Source organism: Astatotilapia calliptera, unplaced genomic scaffold (assembly GCF_900246225.1).
Source record: "Astatotilapia calliptera unplaced genomic scaffold, fAstCal1.2 U_scaffold_18, whole genome shotgun sequence".
NCBI classification, from domain to species: domain Eukaryota; kingdom Metazoa; phylum Chordata; class Actinopteri; order Cichliformes; family Cichlidae; genus Astatotilapia; species Astatotilapia calliptera.
This window is the reverse complement of record NW_020535707.1, coordinates 301,777-312,567: the sequence shown is the minus strand read 5'-3', so window position 1 is coordinate 312,567 and position 10,791 is coordinate 301,777.

The following is a 10,791-nucleotide window of genomic DNA, read 5'->3' as shown; positions in this document are numbered from 1 at the left end:
TTGCAAAAGTACCATAGTTTTAGGCCAATAAAACACACTGTCGATTTTTGAGAAAATTAGAGGATTTTAAGTTTGTCTAAGAGTGCGAAAAATATGACAGCTTGTTTCCTCAGAGCACAGCTGCTGGAGCTTGTGTTTACCCTCAAAGTGTCACGATGTACAAAGGGGACTCACGCGCTGGACTCCAGGGATGATGCACACAAGAAAATGTATTAAAGAACAATGTCCAATGAGTGTATATACAAAGATGCGGGGCAGTGCTATGTACAAAAGGTGAGGGGGGCAGGGCTCCGAGGAGAATCCAGGGGAACTTAGATGCTCGACTTTCACTGACGCGATCCTCACAACGATCCAGCGAAGAACAGCTGTTGCTTCCTGGCTTAAATATCGTCCACACTGATGAGGCAGCACAGGTTTTTCTTCCTCCGAGGGCGTGGGCCAAGGGCGTGAACCCATAATGAGTTCAGCCCTGGCGAGAGAGAGACCTAGAGAGAGAGAGAGAAATGGGAAATGTCAGTCTGGCACGATTCATTCACGGACCGGACCGCTGATATACACCATAAATGTTGGAGCCAAATTAGTCTGGCGTAGACATGTTGATCAGATTCTAGATGCAGAATGTCACGTGGTTCCAGAGCAACCTGAGAGGACACATCTACACCTCAAGATTCAGAAGAGTTTGCCCTCGCTTCACCACCTGAGGTTCAGGGTTTACGTGAAACCACCAATGTTCAAACATCTGAACTTTCCACACAGAGCACTATGGACTCTGACCAAACAGGCAGACATTACCCTGAGAGAAATCGCAGAGCACCTCAGAGACTGAACTTATAGGTTTCCAGTTCATTTTGTAAGGAAAGCAGTTAAAATGTTTAAGAGGAAACAACCTAAATCTGTGTTGTAAATCACTGAGTAGGTGTCATATTTCAGTTTAAGTACAATTATTGGGTTACGGCATTTACCTGAAAATATCTCGATTGTTTGATACTTAATGTGTTCATCAAAGCTGGATGGGAGGAGCTGTTATGTATTTAGTAAAATCAGTTTATATTTTGTGGTAAAGTAGAGAACACCAAGTGTGGTGCATGTGCGCATTGATATGCCTGTGCCTTTCCACTACATGGTTAATAAAGTAAGTTACTAACAACCAAACAGGTGTTGTTACTTTACCAGTTAAGTTATAAGAGAGAACATAACAAACTGGTTGAGATCCTGGATTAAAGAGGGAATGGGAAGGGAAGAGGAATACAGAGGACTGATTGGTCGATTTGTGAGGTGGTGTGAGGAGAATCACCTGAAACTGAATGTGGCCAAATCAAAGGTGCTGGTGGTGGACTTTGGCAGAAACAGATCCCTCCTCTGTCTGCACTGGTGGGAATGATGTTGAAATAGTCACATCCTTTAAGTATCTGGGAGTTCATCTGGATCACAAGTTGGAGTGGTCTGCCAACATGGACGCTGCCTACAAAAAGGGTCTGAGCCAGCTTTACTTTCTACGAAGGCTCAGATGGTAAATGGACCACCTGGAGGAGGTGATCTGTGACACACTGCTGTCAATCGTGGACAATGACTCTCACCCCTCCATGATACACTGGACAATCTGCACAGCAGTTTCAGCAACAGGTTCCTTCAACCCCGCTGTCTGAGGGAACGTTACGTCAATGCAGCTTGTCACTTTGTACACCACAATATATTTGCACACATACCTATCCTTTTATACTGGTATGTATATTTATACCTATATTTTCCTATTTCTCTATTTATCTGAATATTTATTTATCATAACTGTTTCTACACTCACTTTATATGAGTGCTTGTTGTTTCTTGTATATTTGCTGCTATGACAACTCAGTTTCCCTCCTGGATTAATAAAGTTTCTCTGATTCTGAAATACAGTGAGCCATTATATTTGTAGTTTCTAACAAACAATATAAAGGCTCAGCAACCGATAGTGCCACAGCACGTCCCACTGGCAGCTGAAGGAACTTTTAAACAAAGGACTTTGTAATTGAAGCTTTATTTATACAGGTCGGCTCATTGAGACTCAATGTCTCATTTACAAGAGAGACCTGTTCCAGACAAACATATTAAAATTACAACAATAAAAGAAAAGTTTGTGTAATGTACTCAGTCACATTAAAAACGAGAACAAGTTCCCAGAGATGGTTTCACAAAAACATGTGTACGTCTTTTGAAGTCTGCAAGTGAAATCAACGGAGAGCCTTAAATCCTTCGGTTATGTTTTCCATGAAGACGGAGCAGAAAAGGAGAACGCCTTCTTCCCAAGCTCTGCATGAACTGATGGAACAGTGGATGTAATGATGTCCTGAGACTGCAGGCTGTGACTAAACTGTTTGCCTAACATGTACTCTGATGAATAGGAGGCAGTAACCCAGAAACAGATTTATAGATAAAATGATACTAATGGACCATCCTGTGTAAGACCAATGAGGACCAGTTAACCAGAGAACACAGAGTACAGTGGTGTGTTAAAGGTTTACAGACAGTTATAAATCTTAATGCCCCATGATGGACAAAATCCAACAGATGAAGAGAGCGAGCAGAGTCATTTATATAAATCATGTCACTGTAATCCAGGGCAGGTAAAAAAAAAGGTGGCAGCAACAAGCTTTTTCCTGTGAAACATGATCTGTTCCTGGAAGAGAAGCCCAACTTCAGCCTCAGTGTCTTTATTAGATGTTCAATGTGTGGCTTATAGGAACGACTGTCATCAACCACAATACCGAGGTATGTGTACGAGGCCACAGTTTCAATAGAAATACTTTGAGCAGATACAGGAGAAGGAAATAAAGCCGGACCCTCTTTCTGTTTGTGAACAACATGACTTTGGTTTCTTCTACATTTAAAGCCAGTCTGAGCCAGCTGAGACTGAATACTATCAACAGCTGCTGTAATGGTTTGAAAACTATGTTGATGGTATAAAATGAACAGATGCATCTAGATTTTGTGCCACACCGTTGACATAAGTAGCCCAGGACAGAACCCTGTGCACTCGTTTAGTGACATTTAAAAAGCTGGAGGGGAGACCATTGAGCTGAACGCACTGCTGATGTCCAAAAGAACATTAGAGAAGCAGCCAGCTGCTCGGTCTGAAAGGCCTATTTCCAGTAATCTATGACATAAAATGCTGTGGTCAGCAGCTCAGCTCATAAACCAAGGGACTGGGAGCAGCTGCTACTGAGTGTTGCTGGAGTTCCTGTGCTGTTAAATCCTCATCCTCTCCACGCAGCTTGGAAGTAGGTGAAGTTGTGCCAGAAGAGTTTTTGTTGTGGTCGACAGTGTCAAAGGCTTTGATAGATCAATAAAAAGAGCTGCACAGTAGTTCTTTGCATCCAGCGCTTCATAGACGTCTTTGAGAACTTTTATCCAAGCAGTTCCAGTACTGTGCAGTTTCCTAAAACCAGACTGGAAGGGAGATAAAATCATATTTTCATCCAGATAACTTTGAAGTTGATTATTTACCAGCCTTTGAAGAACCTTAGATAAGACACAGAGTTTGGAAATTGGCCTGTAATTACTAACTGTTGAAGAATCACCAGCTTTCAGTGGGGGAGTACAGAGGCACACTTCCACATCTGTGGTAAAGCCTTCTGTTGTAGAGAAAGATTAAAAATATAAGACACTGGCTCAGCTATGATATTTGCAGCCAAGTGCAAGAAGGAAGGAGAACGATTGTGAGGACGAGTTTCTGGTGTTGGGGCTATTCAAAGCCTTACAAACCTCTCTTTTGGCTCTGTGGACAAGAGATATTTTATTTTGTATTTTTATGATGACATTTTATAATCAGAACTATCATTGATTAATCATTTATCATTGTTGAATCTGATGACAGCATAATCTCTGAATTATATCTATGGTAATCTGAGCAGGATATTGAGGTATGCATATTATTATCAATTTAATCAGTCTTAAAGGGGATTCACATCATTGTATGCACACCTCTCGATACTGTGGGTCCAGTTGGGCCTCCTACATTCACTTGCACATAGTCAGGGCTACACAAACATGCACATACAGAGTAAAACACGCACGTTCACATACACACTTATTAAGGAAAGGGAGGTCGTCTCAGGACAGCCTCTGTTGGACTCACAGTCTCACAAAATGCACAACCATATCACACACTTGTTTTTCTCTAAAGTAGCATCTGATGTCTATATAAGGAGAACTTTTGGAGTGTGGGGAACTGATATCATTTCCAGTAAGGTCTAACTGTGTGACGTCATCATGGGTAATATAAGGATGGAGAGCCTCCGCCCGGCGGAGAATCTGTTGCAAGTTTTCTGCGCAAAGTGTGTAATAAAGATCACTATTTTGACACCTGCCTGGACTCAGCCTGCTTTCTTCTCTTACCCAAATCGAACGAATTTTAACAGCTCTCAGCGAAGGCGGTCGCACTTTTCTCCTCTCCTCCTCACCCTTATCTTCCCTGCTTAGCCTCTATGTCCTTGTCTTGTCTTGTGTGGATTACTTTCCCTGGAATAGACTCACACGGTTGTTCTCTAAAACCTAAAAGAGAATTATGGATTTGATCAACTGGTCTCTAAATGCTATTGACACCCTTTTCTCAACGAGAAGTCTGGGCTCGGGAGAGCCTGAGTGCCCTGGAGGGACTTTCCCTGCCGGATACACGATGGACGGGTGGCAGAACTGGAGGGTCATGTGTCTGGCGGGACTGTCGATCGAGGACGCTGAAGATATCTATCTATTCGGAACCATGATAACAGGGTTTGTGCTGATCGGAGTTGGCTTGGCCCTGGTTTATCGGAGAAATAAGAGAGCGGAACCGGCTGTTCAAACCCCCCCAAGGCTGCCCGCTGGAATTGAAGCGATGGGACGAGGCGCGACCTCTCACAACGAACGTAATATGGTCAACACCTTGGAGATGCTTACAGCTGCTGTGAAGGCTCAAAGCAACAACATTGAGCGTATGAGGGGATACATCAGAGAGAGGCCTGCTCAAAATAAGACCCTTGAGTGACAGTTGGACGACATCATGGAACGGATCACTGCAGCTGTGAGGTCTCAGAATCAAAAGAATGACAACACCATGGAACAGAAGTTTGATACCATCATGGGGAGGCTCGCGGCTCTCCAACAGGAGATCGAGAGACCAGCATCGGAGTGTTAAAGAGCAGCCTGAAAATTCTCCTGGGCTGCTCGCATGGAAATTTACAAATCAACATTGAGATTGCGGACCCCCATAACGGTGCCAGCTGCAGGCCCAAGGCTGGAGCCGAACAATCACTCCCTGATAACGACTGTGTTACGGCTATTCTTCCCGTCCCATGCAAGGACACCTGGATTGGCTGGAGGACTGTTTACTTAGCCTGATAGGCCGAAGGACACTGTCTCAGCTAAACTATGGACACGCACACACACACACTTACACTGATAAGTACTCACTCATCCCCCCTCCCTTTCCAACGCCTTCGATGCTTGTGCCCTACCGGGGAAGATAGCAGTCAACTGGACCAGCACAGATGCTGCAGGACCGGATGCGCTGTCTACACCGGCTCTCTCTTACCCTTTACCCGCCCCTGTTGCTTGTCTTGTGTTTCTATGGTATATTGATAGTCATGTGCTTTTGTGCTGAGGTGTTTTTTCTGTTATCAAACTTTTCTTCCACTAGGAGCTCAGTCTGAGTGGAGTTTTTTTTCTCCTCCTCTTACCTCATGTAGTGTATTTTCGTTGTTTTTTCCTATCAGCCTACCTTCTGACATGTCTGCCCAATGTGATGTTTGTGTAAAGTTGGTCAGAAGGTTCCTTTGTGAGTGCGCATGCGCCATTAGCGTGCTGCCTGCTGTAACCCCTAATTTCCCTCGGGATTAATAAAGTATTCTGATTCTGATTCTACTGTGACAGGTGTGAAGGAAAAGGTATCAGTAACCAGGAACTACGAGCAGAGTTGTGTGCAAGAGGTTTACCATCAGATACTGTGCTGAACAAAGAACAAGAAGCAACAAAGTGTTTGTTAAAGCAACATTTCAGTTTTGTGTGACACAGGAGTGGAGTCGATATTTAAGTGAGGAGGAAGCTCTGAGGAGTCACAGCTGGCAGAGACACTTTATAGTTTGCCAAAACCTCCTACGGTCGTTTGGACTGTCAGTCGTTAAAGTAAAAAATAGTTACATTGGATCTTGATGATGGAGGCAGTAATCCCATTACACAGCTAATGAAAACGTAGCCAATCAGCATCAGAGCCAGACTTCCTGCCCAGGCCTGGTTTCTCTCATGTAGGAGATCGGCCGGTACTGAACCAAACCAGGCCTGTCCCGACCTTTCACCCTGACCTGGCAAAAAGGGGCGTGTCTGTCCACAAAGTAGACACAACTCTCCTGTAAATGTTCCCAAACTGACATTGTCAGCCTGTTTAATACGACCCCAGTTCAAACTGATGCGGGCTCGGAGCGTGAGATTTTAGTGTTTCTCACAGCACCAACTATGCAGTGATCACTCATGTTAGGAAGCACACGACGTGATGCACGTGTAACCCAGACAGTTTTTAACATCTGCTGGTGTTTCACATTCAGCCAGAGGCCCAGGGTTAGGTTGGATACCAGACAATAATAAAAGCATCGTTATTAGACTCTAGAGCTCGTTTATAGCTGACACCACATGTAGAGTTTAAGTTCACACAGAGACGATGACATTTTTCTAAAACCAGCAAACAATAAACAAGAAATGTAACAAGAGTTTCAGAAGAAGCTGTTTTACAGAGAAATGATTCCCTGAAGACAAAATTATTATTATCATCTTTATTTCTCCAGGTGAAAATTTAATTGAGATTAAAAATGTTGTTTTCAAGAGAGACCTGGCATCATGGCAGAAAGAGTCAGAAATACATCATAATTCAAACAAATACAAAATAGGAAAAACATCCTACATAAACTTCATAAAGTTTCATTAACAGACTTTGAACAATGGACTTCAAACTTCCCCCCAAAACAACAGAAACACATTTGAAGACAATGAATGACATTTATCCCTCTAAAGAAGGACTTAGACTACGATTTAATATGAATGAGAACATGTTCATAAATGGATGCAACCAAAGATTTCATCAATCCCTGATTTAGAGACAACAGAACATTTGGTTTGATTTCACAAGATAAGAATGACGACTGAGTTGGAAGATTGTTTTATGTTTAGTCAAATCTTTCATACATAAAGTCGGATTACAAAATCATCCCCTAAGTTTGTTGTTTTATTCAAGGAATTGAAATTATAGAGAAAATCTGTGAAATGACTTAAAGAAAACAAACCACAAAAACTCTATGATGCTCTAAACCCCCTGGTTTAGGTCGGCAACCTTTCTGATGATGAGTGCATCTAACATTTCCTCAGAAGTCAATGTGCCATATGATTGCATTAGCAATAAATTACACACTATATAGAACCACTTTATAGGATTATATTTGTGCGCAGATGTTTGCAGCTATCAGCGAATATTTATCAGCTATTTTGAAACAAAAAAAGACTTTTTATCCATAACAGCAAATGAACTGTACAACAGAAAATACAAATGCTATTTATGGTCTCCTCACAACAATGATAAGAAAAATAAACTGGGCCAATATGTCATGTTTCTTAATACAGAGACACACATGTTAATGTGATCTCTGGTCTCCCACTCAGAGACACAGGTCTCCGAGTGTCCAGCATTCAGACCTGAGGACTCTCTTCATGTGAGAGAAAATCTGCTCACACAGATATGTAGAGCCGAATACTGTCAATAAGGCCTCTGCAATGTTCTGAAGACAGTTAAACCTGTCAGGTAGTGATGTCCAGCAGGTGGAAATGCAGCTCCATGAACACGCACAGCTGTGGATTCCAGCTGCGTTCGTTGTCCTACAAACTTTGACCCCCACAGAGTCGAGCTTTTTAGTTCAATCAGCTGCATTTCGATGTCCTCTGTGTCCAGCCAGTTAATGCGACACAAACCCAGCTGCTCATTAAAGCTTTCTGGTTTGATCAGAAAAGAAAACATTGGTCCAAACACCTGAAAGTCCCAAAAACACATTGTGAATTCTGTCTCGAGTATCCGGATGTATCCGAGTATTTACGTGGTGCTGTTGCTCCTGAAGCTTTTGAAGTGTCTGAATGAATGCACAGAAATCAATTATTTTTCAAGAAATATTAAATATATTCAACAACTTTCTTCAACAAAATTGCAGACTGCACAGATGGTACCTTCCCAAAGGAAAAAGTACTATAGCTTACTAGGGTATATTAGACTTAGTTACTATATACAGTAATGGACTTCTATACATTTTACATCAGATTAAAACTTTAAAAGCTAGATATTTTAAATGAGAATAAGAAAGAAAAGTATGTCTTTGTGCCCCCTTTTCCCTGTTCATGCCCTATCGGCCCCCCTGGCTAAACTTTGCTAGACAGTTACCAGCCGTCAGCTACGTAGAAAAGGATCCTGGTGTAGAAAGTAATATTAAATAAATTCTAACAGATTATCAAGGTTAAACGTGCTGATGTTGTTCAGCCACTGGTTTCCTCTTTCTGGCACAAAGTGGGCGATAAACAAACAAGAGAGACGGACTCGCGACAGAAAAGCCGATCAGCTGATCAGTGATCAGTTTCACGATTGAAGTAGCAGCAGGAGAGGGAGGGAGAAGAGGCAGTCGCTCCATATATCGGTTGTTAAGCTTAACGCTGGAATGCTATATAAACATTCAGAGATGAACTTACACACTTGCTTTACTTCTCTCTGGTATAACTTTCTTGGAGATGAAATGCCGATTTGGTAGCGAGGCTACAAATACTCAACCAGACCGCTGACAGGTCTTGCACGCCACAGCCGCTCTACCACGTGATGCACACTGCTCCGACGTGCTATGGTTATGAGCCAAGTTAGACCATGTCGCAAGTTTGCTGAGGTGCTTTTTTGATATTTAATGGATCAGATTACATTTTTTATTTCTCTCCGATATCCGATCCATTAATTTAGGTCAGTATCGGACCGATACGTAATATTGGGTCGGTCCATCTCTAATACATTGTATACATTGTACCATAGGCCAAGGTGTCTCAATTTTTCAATTTTTTTAATAATATTTTGTACTTTTCAAGGACTCTTCCACTTTTGGAGTGTATTTTTATGTATCTGTATTATGTTATACAAACACTTTAAAAGTGAATTTCTGTCCAGAAAATGCACTCAGTTTACTTTTTACTCACTATGAGCAACATTCATTATTCTTCTGCAATAATTAAGGTTTGGATATGTATTTTTTGTTTTACGTTCCAATCCATTCTTCTTTGGCAGTAGGCGACTTTAGCAGCATTTAAATAACCTTTATCAGATTTGATGGTTTTGTTACAGACTTTTCAAAAAAGTGTTTTGCTTTTCTTTCACAAATGTGGGGATTAAATTGTGTTAAAATGTACAAAACAGTGATGTCATGTTTTGTGACGAGGACCCAGGCACAGAGAGACTTGATGGATTTAAGAATCTTATGATTTAATAAAGAAATTTGCAGACTTGCACAGAGAGGGTAAAATTATGATGACTGATAACGGGGATGAAGACAACAGACCATGAGGACAGGGAGGAACAGAGGGAACTTGGGACAACTGGACACATTTAAGGATGCAGGGACTGAAAGAGACAGGTAAGACATCTCATCGTGACAACTAAAGTTTACCTTGCCTGCATGGGCAGCTCTCTGGGTGCTCAGCACCCCCAAAGCTCTGATCCTAGAATCGCCCCTGATAGCCACCATCAAACAACTGAGTTTTTTTTACACATCGACCAGCATCCGGCCAATCCACCACCTTCCATCGTTTATACCGTTACAAAAACAATAATAATCATAAAAAAACATCATCGGCCCATAAAAACGAAACATCACCATCAGTATGCCCGATGGCCAGTCCAGCTATGGTCGTGCCATGAGTTAACCCTTCACGTGGCAGCTGTGACACGCGTGCCCAGGGTTGCCGACCCCTGCTCTAAAGCATCTGATTTGGATTCCTGAGATCAAATTTATTTTCCTTTGGCTTTGTTTTCTTCCCATTTGTGGCTTTAATGTAGTGTTACATCCTGTTTGTTTGCTTCCATCTGTATACATGTCCAGATTCACTGTTATGTTTCTATTCTTACATTGCTGTGTGATCACTGTTCCCTCTGCTGACTGATGTGACCTTTTGTATCTCACACTGATACTTGTCATATTTGTATCTGCGCCTAAAAGATAAAAAGTTTTCCATGCTAAAACACAGCTCCACCTCCTGCAGTTCTCCCTCTGAACCACTAGATGTCTCTGTTATCTAAATGAAGACGTGCAGCACAGCAACCACAGCAGCGCTCAGATCACACGTGTCCTGTTATTATGTATAAAAGCATGAAACAGGTGAGACAGGTGGGATCAATATTAATGTTGTGGAAATATATGAAAAAGCAACAGAAGAGTGAAAACATTTCGTGTTTCTAGAAAGATCTTTCAGCTCACAGCTGCTCACAGACTGTATTTACAAGTGACAAACTGCAACTCTACAGTACATCTACAGTATATATCAAATATATTCTGTATTCAAATCTATTGAGTGATGTTTGAAAGTCTTTCCAGGTGAGTTTGATCCAGGAGGGTCTGAAGCCAGAGTCAGACAGAGACTGTGCAGAGACTGTAGAAGGACAGAGCAGCAGCAGAGCAGTCCAGATACACTGATGATCCTCTGTCAGATCCAGAGGGACACACAGGGATGATGCTGGCCTCTACATTGTGTCTGACAGTGGAGCTGTTCTCAGAGCAG